We start from the raw sequence: 11,274 nt of genomic DNA on the forward strand, positions 1-11,274 counted from the left end.
CAGATCTCCTTGTTGTTGCTTGAAATCCTACCGTAATTCTACTTCTTAATCGTGAAGCTTTGATCTCAATGAATAACAAGCATGTATGTGGCATCCCACCGTAGCAAGGCACAGTGCTAAGATTTGGAGGAACATAAGCCCAAATATTTTTTTAATAGATTCAACAGATAAATTTAACAGATAAATTAGTTAAATTGTTAATAGTTAAATTGTTATAAGAATTTCTAAATATTTTTTTCTCAATTTCTGTACTTACCTCATTGTAGACTGGTGATATTTTGTGGACTGACAAAATCTGTGCGCAGACCACACATGTTAGTTAGCATGTGTTAGAGCTCAGGTGAGCGGAGCTGAAGGCCCAAACCCCAATAGTAGCCCAGGCGTGTTAATCAGGATGGGCTAGAGTATGATGATGTAACAACCAGTGAATTAGTTTAACAAATGTTTATTTCTTGCTCACATAGACGTGGAGTCCTTACCCTGGGAATCAGGTCAACAGAACCTCAGCCTTCTGGAATGTTGTCAGTTCCAGTGGCAGGAAGAAGAAAGTACTATAGTGTCTGGAATAAAATGCTTCCACCAGAAGAAACACGTGGCACCCCTGCCCGCATTTTATTGGTCAAAGCAAGTCATTATGGCGTGGCTGGCCATAATCAACTCCAAAAAGGAGAGGAAGTGCAATTTTTACCATGTTCCTGGGCTGAGGAGAAGGCATAGTCAGAGAACAGCATTTCCAGGTAATGGAAAGGGGAGGAGAGAGAGCAGAGAGAGGTAGATTTAACAACTGATTTGTTGTGGGAACAGAGAAGGGGGAGGAGTTTAACTTCAAACTATTCTGAGTCACTTGAACGTGAATGAAATTCAGGTTCGATGGGAAGATAGAGAACATTGCAAGAAAGACAAGGCATTAGCCACTCAGGTGGGAAAGGTGTCCACCGAGAGGGCTGGTAGGGAGAGGAGAGTTTGGGAGACAAACTTTTCCCTACTTCTCTACTCAGGCTATGGATTTAGTATCTGACCTCCAAAGGGAGAACTTTTATGTATATCGGGAACCTAGGATCACCATAGACCTTCCTCTCTTTCCTCTTCTGATGCACTGTGGGCCGATTTGCAGAATATGATGTTTACTTCTTAAGAATGGGGAAAAGAAAGCGTTTGCGCCTACAGTGTAGGGGATTGAGTGAGAATATTTCTGGACGAAGCTGGTTAAACATGAAGGTGTGGGTGGGCCCGGAGTATTTGTACAAGTCTAGGGGCTCTCAGGGTACATTAGCATGGGATGGGGAAGGAAAGTTGGGGATAGACGCCAGTCCTCGGTGTTTCTCGTCAGTCCACACTGGCATCTGCTGAACTGAGCGCCATCCTGCAGTGCCCACGTTCCACGTAAGTCACCGCCGGGTCCTCCTGGTCCTTCCTTCAGATCTGAGTCTCTCACAGCTATTCCACCTGGGTGCTTGGAAAATACTCGGCCTGGCCCTGAACTCTGTGGGTATGTGGGGGATCTGCCCGGCTGTCTCGGGTCCTCTCCACCTGGACACATCTTCCCTATTGTCTCAGAATGCTGGGTGGATGCCACAGACGCTTTGCCTGAGCTGGAGGCAGCAGTGGGAGGTTGGACGTGGGGTGCGGACCACAGTTTCCCCAATTTCCTCTTGTCTGTCCTCTGCTCCAGGAACTCAGTCAGACGGGTCAGGGCAAAGGCGATGGAACACAGGCCTCTGCTTAGTGACCCAGGTAAGGGTCTAACTCTTGTTTTGCTCTCACCTGTCCCTGCCAGGTTTTCTCCCCCCAGTTTTATCTCAGGGGTAGGAAAAAAATCTGTGACCATTTCCAGATCTATTTTTCTTTTAAACGTATTGTTTTTGCCAAGATTTCAGGTTTTGAAATTCAAAAGGCAAGAATTTGCCTCTTTTGTTCTGTAGTGTAATCCCCTCCCTGAGGCACTGTGCCGAGAAAGCCTGGATGGGAAAAGGTTCATAGGTAACAAGAATTCCTGAGAGGGGAAAACATGTCAGTTTATGTATCAAAACATTATCCTGCTACATTTGCAAACAGAGGCGTTAACTACCATTCGCATGCATATTTATCCTCACAAGAACTATTTCATTTTCTTAGTGTACATCCTATCTTACCTATCAGGCTGCATCCTACCTATTGTGATACAGTCCTTGTTACAGAGTAAGAGCTCCGTAAATGGTTTATTTGGTGGCGTTCAAATGTTCATAAGTGGACTACTCACCCACTCCTGTCTTGGCCATTCTAAGGACAAGATCAGAATCTCTGGCCTGTAGAGAAGGAGGAGCCATGTTTCTGGGGCCACAACAGAGCGCATCCCATCCCATGCTCTGTGTTCTTTCAAACGTGCTGGGAGATCCAGTAGATTTTGGTTCTTTGCCTGAGGAGCTTTAAGAATCAAGACAGAAATTTCTAAACAAAATATTTCTGCCTGATAAGCTTGCTTAATATTTTTTTATATACATCTTTTCCTGTGTTAAATCTGTGTGTTTTTATTTGTCCAACAACTATTGGAGGGAAATGTAGACATGAGAACACTACTAAATTTGGAAACTCTACTTAGAAACGATAATTCCCTATTCACAATTACAAAATTATAGTGATTCTGTTTACGTTGCTGAGCACAGACGGGGACGCTGTGGTTTTATAAATGGGTGAAACACCGGTCACCTCTTCTTCCATCCCAAGCAGGACCATTGAAAAATTTGGTTCCTGTAAATATAATGTTGTGTGCTTTTCCTTATTGTGGGTTTCATCTCAGTTCTTTAGGTTTAGTAATTCACCCACTTTGGGCCTTAGTGCTGCATGGCTGTAACATGAAGGAGTTGGTATAGACATTATCTGAGAGCCAGTCTGTCTGTAAATTCTGGCAGGCCGGGAATGGAAGCACCTTGCTGTATAGAGCCTCCCTTTTCATCAACATTGTAATCACTCTCTTCCCACTTCCACCCTTTTTTTTTTTTTAAGTCCTTCTAACTGTCGGTTTTGATCATCCACCTTTAGAAATGCGCTCCTTTGAATTTTTGAGGCTCAGGAGACTTGAAAGGCAGAGCTTGGACTCCCGACTACCCAGAGTGACGTGGTGGGAGAGTTATGTAATCCCACGGAGCCTCAGTTTCTAATCTGTCAAATGAAAGACAAAATATAGCCTCCTAGGTTGTGGTTTCCTCCCATAATGAAATGCCTGGGTGGGGAGAAATGACTCCTAACACATAATAAGCTATCAGCTGTTCCCTTCCCTTGGCAGTCTCCTGTCACTTCCCACTGATGTGCAAGTTGCCACCTTAGGAGGGAGAACATGATAACTAGCTGAGAGCCACGCCTCCAAGAAAGGGACCTACATGTGCTGCAGGGTAGGACCAAGGTGGCAGAGCAAGTGGTAGGACACTGGGGACAAACTCTGCTCCTTGAAAATGTTATCAGGGCCTAACCTGGCGCTGCTGCTGTTGGGATGATGATGATGGTTTTTTTGGCCTGCATTGTGGGGAATCCTTTGAAGTCAGATAAATTGTACATCAATAAGACAACTACCAGCGATGTAGTTGGAAGCTTACGTCAACTGATAGAAACTTCCACTGCAGAGAAGCTGTATTGGACAATTCACGAGACTTGAACAGTTAGACTTAGTGTAGCACAAAAGCACATTGAAAACATCCCTCCATATAGAAGCTGGACCGTTGAGGGTGGGTGTACATCCTGAGACCCGGCATGGAGCCTTCTGGGGATGGTGGGGCTTGGGCCTCTTCTTGAAGGAATGATTATTACTAAGTAAAGAAACATGAAGCAATAGCTAACAGCTTGTATTTGGATAACAATGCATTAGAGTGGGGGAGGTAGGGACTTAATTTTGTTCTCTGTCCCCAGAGCTTAGAGAAGTGTCTGTCACATAGTGGGCGTTCCATAAGTATTTGTGGGAGGAAATAAACAAATGAACACGTATAAAATAATGTCAAGTGGTTATAAATGCTATGAAGTAAGTAAAGATATGGGAATAGAGCACGACAGGAATGTTAATGTTAGTTAGGGTGGTCAGGAATGGCTTTTCTCTGCACGTGTCATTAGAGCATAGACCAGAATGCAGGGAAGAAATGAGTCATGCAAATAACTGGAGGATTAGTCTTGCAGGCAATGAAAAGTGCAAATGTCCTGAGGTGAGAGAATGATGGGATCTTAGGTTCTGCATTTCTAATGAGCTCTCAGATGACGCTCATGTAGTCAGTCCCTGGACCATTCTTTGAATAACAAGGGTTTGGTCTAGAACTTGACCGTGGAGTCAGTAGCTGAAGTGTGAAGGTCAGGGCACTGAGAGGCAAGGTCATGGCATGAGCTAGAGAGCATGAAAAACTGCATAGGCAAAATTATGTGTTGAAAAATATGCAAAACTGGATATTAAAAATATCAGTAGTGTCTTCCTTGGTGAGGTTTACATTTCAGGTGATTTAAATTCTCTTTAGGGTTCTAAAATTACTACTATGTGTATTTATGTTTTTATTCAGAAAAAAATATTTTTAAAAAGTTAATTTAAAAACAAGAAATACGTTTTTTAGGTAAGACACTGAGTTCAAAATGCATAAAATATATTTATAAATTAAAAAATATTCTAAACATTGGGAATTAACTGGTGTTTATTAAGAAAGGCTTCATAGAAGGGATGCTTTTGAAGCAAGTCTTGATGTATAAGTAGGTGAAACCTAAGTTTGAACTCTTAGCAATTTCTCTTCCCTCTTGTCCTGTTCTCAGGAGGAAATGGGGAAGGGATGTCAGGCGTGAGTGGTGTAGTAGTTATATATTGCAGTGTGACAAACTATCCAACACTCAGCTGTTAAAAACAACAAACATTTATTATCTCACAGTTTCTGTGGTTCAGAAATTTGGGAGCAGCTTAACTGAGTGGTTCTGGTTTAGAGTTTCTCCAGAAGTTACATTTAGCAAGGTATAACAAGACAGATAAGCTCAGATAAATATCGGTTTGTTTGAGAGCAGAAATGAAAGGGACTAGATTTAAGTCCAGAAATCTGATGCTTCACAGGATTAGAAAAGAAAACTACTTATTGACCCTAACCAGAAGACACGACTGAAAAAGACTTTGATCAAGAGGTGCTCATTCAAAAATATCAGCGGAGTAGATGCCATACTCGCTTCCACAGAGGTTATAGAATCACTCGGGACTGATCCCTGCCTTCAAAGAGTGTATAATTCCTCAAAACTGTAAGGCATGTACAAAAAACCTAGTGGAAGAGAGTTAATGATTGAAACATGATGCCTTAAATATTGGCAGAATTCCAACCTGGGGGAGCCCAGAGGATAAGTTCTCGAGGGGGCAGAGGAGCTCCGGCCGTGGCTCCCCATCAGGCCCTCGGACCCGTGAATGAATGAACCTCAGTCATCTCTCCTGCTTACTTGCATCTTTCTGAAATACCAAGGATTAGTTTGTGTCTCGGGTAGTCGCTGACACCTGGCACATTGAGGGGACCCCCTCAATGCCCAGCCCATGACTTCCCTGTCAGCATTCATTCCCCCCTAACTTTCTAAGTAGTTCAGTAGCTTAGTTTCTCTGCTTAGCGTCTCATTTCTGTACAGGCAGACGAGGACCCTGCTCGCCTCATCCTTCTTCAACCGCCTGCAGATTATGAGACGTCCCAGACCTTAAAACACTGTGTGTTTACAGAGGTTGCTGCCTTTGTTAGCTCTTGTTTTTCAAATAGTCATTCTTTGGGCAAAGCACGAGAACTTGCAGCTTGTGATTGTTTCCTGGCCTGAATCTAGTACCTGTTTAGCTTTTCGGGTTGCCTCTTGGGCTGCACAGAACATGTACCTAAAGACAGAATGAGTGGCGCAACACCATGGACAGGACTGGAAGAAGATAAAATTTTCCTTCCAATCAGTACCCTTGCATTTTTCACTGAACACTAGGTACTGTTTTTTTCCTCAGAGTGGCAAGAGTGGGCAGCAAAAAGAAACGATATTGAGTTGGGGAGCTTTCCAGAGCAGCACTCGGTCACCGCCAGGCCTTCGGAGGCAGCAAAGCAAGGAAGCTGGCGCTCTGGTGATGGCTGTCCCGTGACCTTAGGTGAACCCCACAGTGATGGGGCAGCCCGCACGCGCCTTTTGGAGGCAGGGCAGTGGAGTGGGAGGCTCTGCCGCCCAGCCCCTTACTAAGGGTGACTTTGGGTAAGTTACTTACCGTTATCTACACCAGGGGTGGTACCCCCATATCTTAGGGCCCTGGGGGGATGAAATGAGATGAATAGATAGAAATTATTCAGCACATTTTCAAGAAATGGTAGTTATTATTTTTTTTTGTAGGCTGATGTTTTTATAGCATTAATGTTTCAGATGTGACCACATCTTTAATGTTGTTTCTGGGGGAAATTATTTCTATAAACTTATTTATGATATTAACATAAAAAGCAGCTCTTGCCTACCTGGTGAATCAGATACAAGTTCCTTATGACCTTCATTTATTCTGGTGAGAGGGTTTCATTGTTGCAGGCAGTACGTTCTAGTGGTTAGAGCAGAGGCTCTGGCACTCGTCTTTGGGGCTGAAATCCCGGTGTGTAATCTGGAGCCAGTTGATTAATGTGGCTGGGACACAATCCTTTATCTGCAATTCCGAAATGAGACTTTTCATGAGCTTTACCCCACTTGTATAAATCTTCCTATTTTTGGTGCAGAGATATTGTGATTGAGTCTAGGGGACTCCCCTATACACTTATGGGGGTTCTGCAATGTATGTTACGTGTGCCCTGTAATCTTTATTAAATATGAATCCCAAAAGTCATCTGGCTCCAAAGGTTTTAGGTAAGCAACCTGTGATATACCCTCATCGGGTTCTTTTGAGTTACATTAACTTCATGTAAGCCTCTTGGAACCATATTAGCTATTATTGTCATCCTAGGAACAACCCTTTGAGGCAGCAATTATGATCCCATTTTATAGATGAGGAAAATAAGGCACAAAGAAGTTAAATAGCCAAATAATTCATAGGTGGCAGAGCTGGAATCCAAACAGGCATTTCTGACTCCAAATCCTATATTCTATGAAAACAGATTAATTCCTGGGGTCCCACACTTACCCACCCCCAATTAAGATTCCACTTAGGTAAGCTAGGGTCTCCAGTTACGAAAGCACCATCAGTTGGGGTGATACTCTTCTGACATCTCCATAGGCAGACAGGCTCTGGTTTGGGGTCCCCACCCTCTTTCCATGGCCATGCAGAGGAGGGAAGAGTGGGGTGCTGGGAGGGCTCCCCACAAGGAGCCCCCAACCTCATGGCACGATAAGAGAGCCTGCACAGTGTCCAGCTGCACTCCCATGCCAGGTTTTCTCAGTTGGGATCCCTCCAGAACCTGACACTGAAAAAGAATTTCAGTGCCAGTTAGTTGATTTGGCAATGGGAAAGTTATCCAGGGAAGGGAGGCAACCAATAGTAAGTACGTTGTCACGCCTTTTTTCACGGTGAGTGACTGAAACCCCATGGGGAAGCAGGCGGTCATGGTATAAAACATGCCTCCGAATGACCGTGCCCAAGGGAGGAGGGAGCTGAGGTATTTATACCCCATCTCTGGAGAGCCATTGGTCGGGGCGACCCCAGGGATGTGCTTGGCAGGAAGCAGAGTGGCATGACTTCCTCATTCTGGAAAGGTCTAAGAGAGATCATAGGGTCTGTCACACACCCTGTAGCACAGCTCTGTGTAGTTGCAGGAACAGCCTTATTTGTGAAAAGCCCTGGGTGGATGATGTCTCGCTCACCGTGAGTTTGATATCTGCTGACAGACATACCTACCCTCGAAAAATTGCCACCATCTGTTTGCATGGTGTCTGAAATGTGTGCCATAAGTCACCAGTCTCCAGAGGCCACCAATGCAGTGTCAGTCCATTACCCAGAAGTAACAAGTTTGCTATGTCTTTTCCTTTCCTAGTTGAGAGATTGGCCTCAAGAGAATGGGACTTGGAACAAAGATGTTTTAATGGAAGAAATATCAGCAAAGTTCTGGACAGGGGTAAGAGACGTAGAAGAATAATTAGGGGTGAAGACCCTAGGTAATCTAGGGTGCTAGCTGCCAGTTTGGAAGGGGACATGAAGGAGAGTGGCACACAACGGGGACCGAAAAGGATCTCTCAGAGAAGGAAGGGACCCAGAGAGACATTTTTCTATTTCTCAGCTTTATTCCGACCAATAGCTGGACCTGGGACCGTGAGCTCCTGGAAGACAGTGTATCTTCTTGTCACTGTGATTCCAGAGCTCGGTATAGTAGGGCCTGCCTTCCTGAGCTTGTAGTGAGGACTCGGTGTAGTTATGATGAACTGAACTGTGTCTCCCCAAAACTCATATGTTGAAGCTGTAATCCCACCATGTGACTGTATTTGGAGTTTAGTTTGATGGAAGTCATCAAACTAAACTGAGGTCTCAGGGTGGAGCCTTAATCTGATGGGACTGGTGTGCTTCTAAGAGGAAGAGACACCAGATCTCTCTCTCTCTCTCCCTCCTTCTCTCCCTCTCTCCTTCTCTCCTTCTCTTCTTCTCTCCCTCTCTCCCTCCAAGGGCGCAGAGGAAAGACCATGTGAGGACAGAGTGAGAAGGTGGCCATCTGCAAGCCAGGAAGACAGGCCTCACCAGAAACCACATTTTCTGGCAGCCTGATCTCAGACTTCCAGCATCCATAGCTGTGAGAAAATTAATTTCTGTTGTTAAAGCCCCCCAGGCTGTGGGTTTTCTTATGGAAGCCCTGGCAGACTAATACAGAGGCAACTCATGTCTAAGGGCTTTGCTACAGCACCTGCCACATCGTGGAGAATCATGAAGTTTAGCTGTTGCAGTTATTACTGCTGCTAATCAAATACCAACCTTTCTGGGAGAGAAAGAGATTCTGGAAATCCTAATACTAAACAGTCTGCAAATCGTTAAACTTCTCATGAGAAACTAAGGACAGCAGAAAGAAAGGAAACTGTACTCACTGAAACTTTCCAATCCTATTTCTGTATAGAAGTTAGAATGATTGGTATCCAGTGATATGACTCCATCTTTCCATGTGCTTATGCCGACCACTTACCCATCAGGCCGTCGTTTACATCCTGAGGATGGCTAGGGCATGTCTTAGCCGGCTGGGTGCCTGAGGCCACTGCCATGTGCAGAGGGGCACTAATAAAATAGGACAATTGTATTTGTAGTTCAGGCTATGCAGCCTGACAGCAGGCTGTGCTGGTTGCTCTTAGGAACTGTAGGGTGGAGTTTACAGTACAAGACAGATTTTACTGAACGAATGGCCGTTTCATCTCTTCTAGAAGTACAGATGAGTCACGGGCACATCAGCGAGCAGGACCTCCCAAAACTCCGTTCTTTCACCAAAACTCCGAGGTGCTAGTTTCGCAGTGTTGTGCACATTACTCAGATGTGTCCAAAAATGTGCAAAAAGAGGAATGGGGTCCATTTGATGGGTCCTAGGAAGCTGATTTGGAATCCTGGGGAAGCTTTCAACCTTCCTGTCAAAGCCAGTGCATCAGTTCCATCCAATTCAGCAAACATTTACTCAACATTAGGAGCAGGGGAACCAAAGGGTGGGCTTTGAACTAGGACGGTGATAAGCCAAGACACAAGTAAGCACAACCCCAAGCACCTGACAAGAAAAGGCCCCTCCAAGTGGGCTTCTGGGCTGCAGACCTCAGGCAGACAGATGGGGGAGAGGGCAGCAGAGGCCAGTTCTATCTGCTTTCGTTTCCCATCCAAGTGAATACACTAGAGTTGGTACTAAAATCTATTTGGGAAAACAGAACCATCTGGGATCGTCGGTCAGAGTTCTAAATGGTGTAGAAGGAGGAAAGAATGCGCTGACTTCTGATAAATGAGAAGGGGTTTATGTTGGCTTAATTGAAACCAGTTGAAGGAGTTCTTTTGTCTACGTTTTCCCCCTTCAAGTTTTTCTTTAAACGGTGTTACTCAACTGTCCCCAGAGACGACATAAGGCACAGTTGAAATTTCTATTGTCCTTTCCTGTTACTGCCTCTCCAATGACCTTGACTTCAAAGGGTGGGGTGGTGCAGCACGTAGAATCCCTTACCCTTTATCCCCGTCACAAACGGGTGAGGTGCTCAAATGTGAAGCATTAAACCCACTTCTCTTTGTATCTCCCAGACACTAAGCACTGGTTCTTTGATTCAACTTTCATTCAATGTGTTCATTAAGGCCAAACATTTACTCAACACTCACCATGTTCCAGGCCCTCTCGAATACCCCGGGGATGCTAAAGCAAATGAGACCCAGATCCTGCCTTCACAGAGCTCCAGTTTAGTGGGAGAGCAGAGAAACAGCTACTAACACATGGCCGCAGAGGACAGAGCACGGAGAGAGGCTTTGAAGAGAGTACCAAGGGATGTGGAGGTGACTTTCCAGGAGAGAAGCAAAAGAGAGGGGCATGAGTGGGAGGGAAAATGGAATGGGGACAAGGAGCAGCCAGCAAGAGACTCAATCTTTTTGATGTGTGGCTGAAAGCTGCTGATGCTGTCGGTGTACATTGCAGACAGCTTTAGCTTGGGGACTGGAAGTAGCCTCAGTAGGTCAAAGCATCAGAGGAAGAGCCCTTTGCATCTTGAGCTGCACTACAGAATCGTTTGGCACAGGGAGGGAGGGGGGGACCTTACATGCTTAAGAAAGTATCATACATGAATCCGTCTGCCTCCATTCTATGATCTCAACCCCTCTTCCCAGGAGGATTTGAGATTGGTCCACCATAGTTTACCCTTATCTTTCATAATATACAATTAATAAACACCAAATTCTTTACTTGCCTTGTTTCTCAGAAGATTGAGGAATAGACTGACCTTGCACCAAACCCAATAAAAGTGTATTGACTTTGGAAAAGCAATGACAATATGATGTCTTTTATCACACAGAGTAATATTAAGACGGATAAAATTAAATCTGTATTACCTGATTTGAACATTAGAGTTCATTTGAATTTGTTGTGTTGGTGGCCAAAATCTGTTACAAACAAGTTAGAATGTGTCATTCTGAAAAAAGGTTTTCAGAAAGGTGTCCTAGCATATATCTTCACAAATGTGGCACTGCTTACAGGGCCCAGGGAGGTGAGGGGCAGGAGAAAGATCTACTAGCTACGAGGCTGAAGCTCAAGTGAAGGATTGCCGTAAGCTTTTCACCTACATTGGGGCCAGTAGTCAAGCTTGTGTGATGGCCGTTGGGGATGAATAAGAGGCAGTGGGAGACCTGCACCCCTTCAGAGCCATGTTCCCCTGATTTTCTCC

The sequence above is a fragment of the Rhinolophus ferrumequinum genome, chromosome 22, assembly GCF_004115265.2.
Source record: "Rhinolophus ferrumequinum isolate MPI-CBG mRhiFer1 chromosome 22, mRhiFer1_v1.p, whole genome shotgun sequence".
NCBI lineage: Eukaryota > Metazoa > Chordata > Mammalia > Chiroptera > Rhinolophidae > Rhinolophus > Rhinolophus ferrumequinum.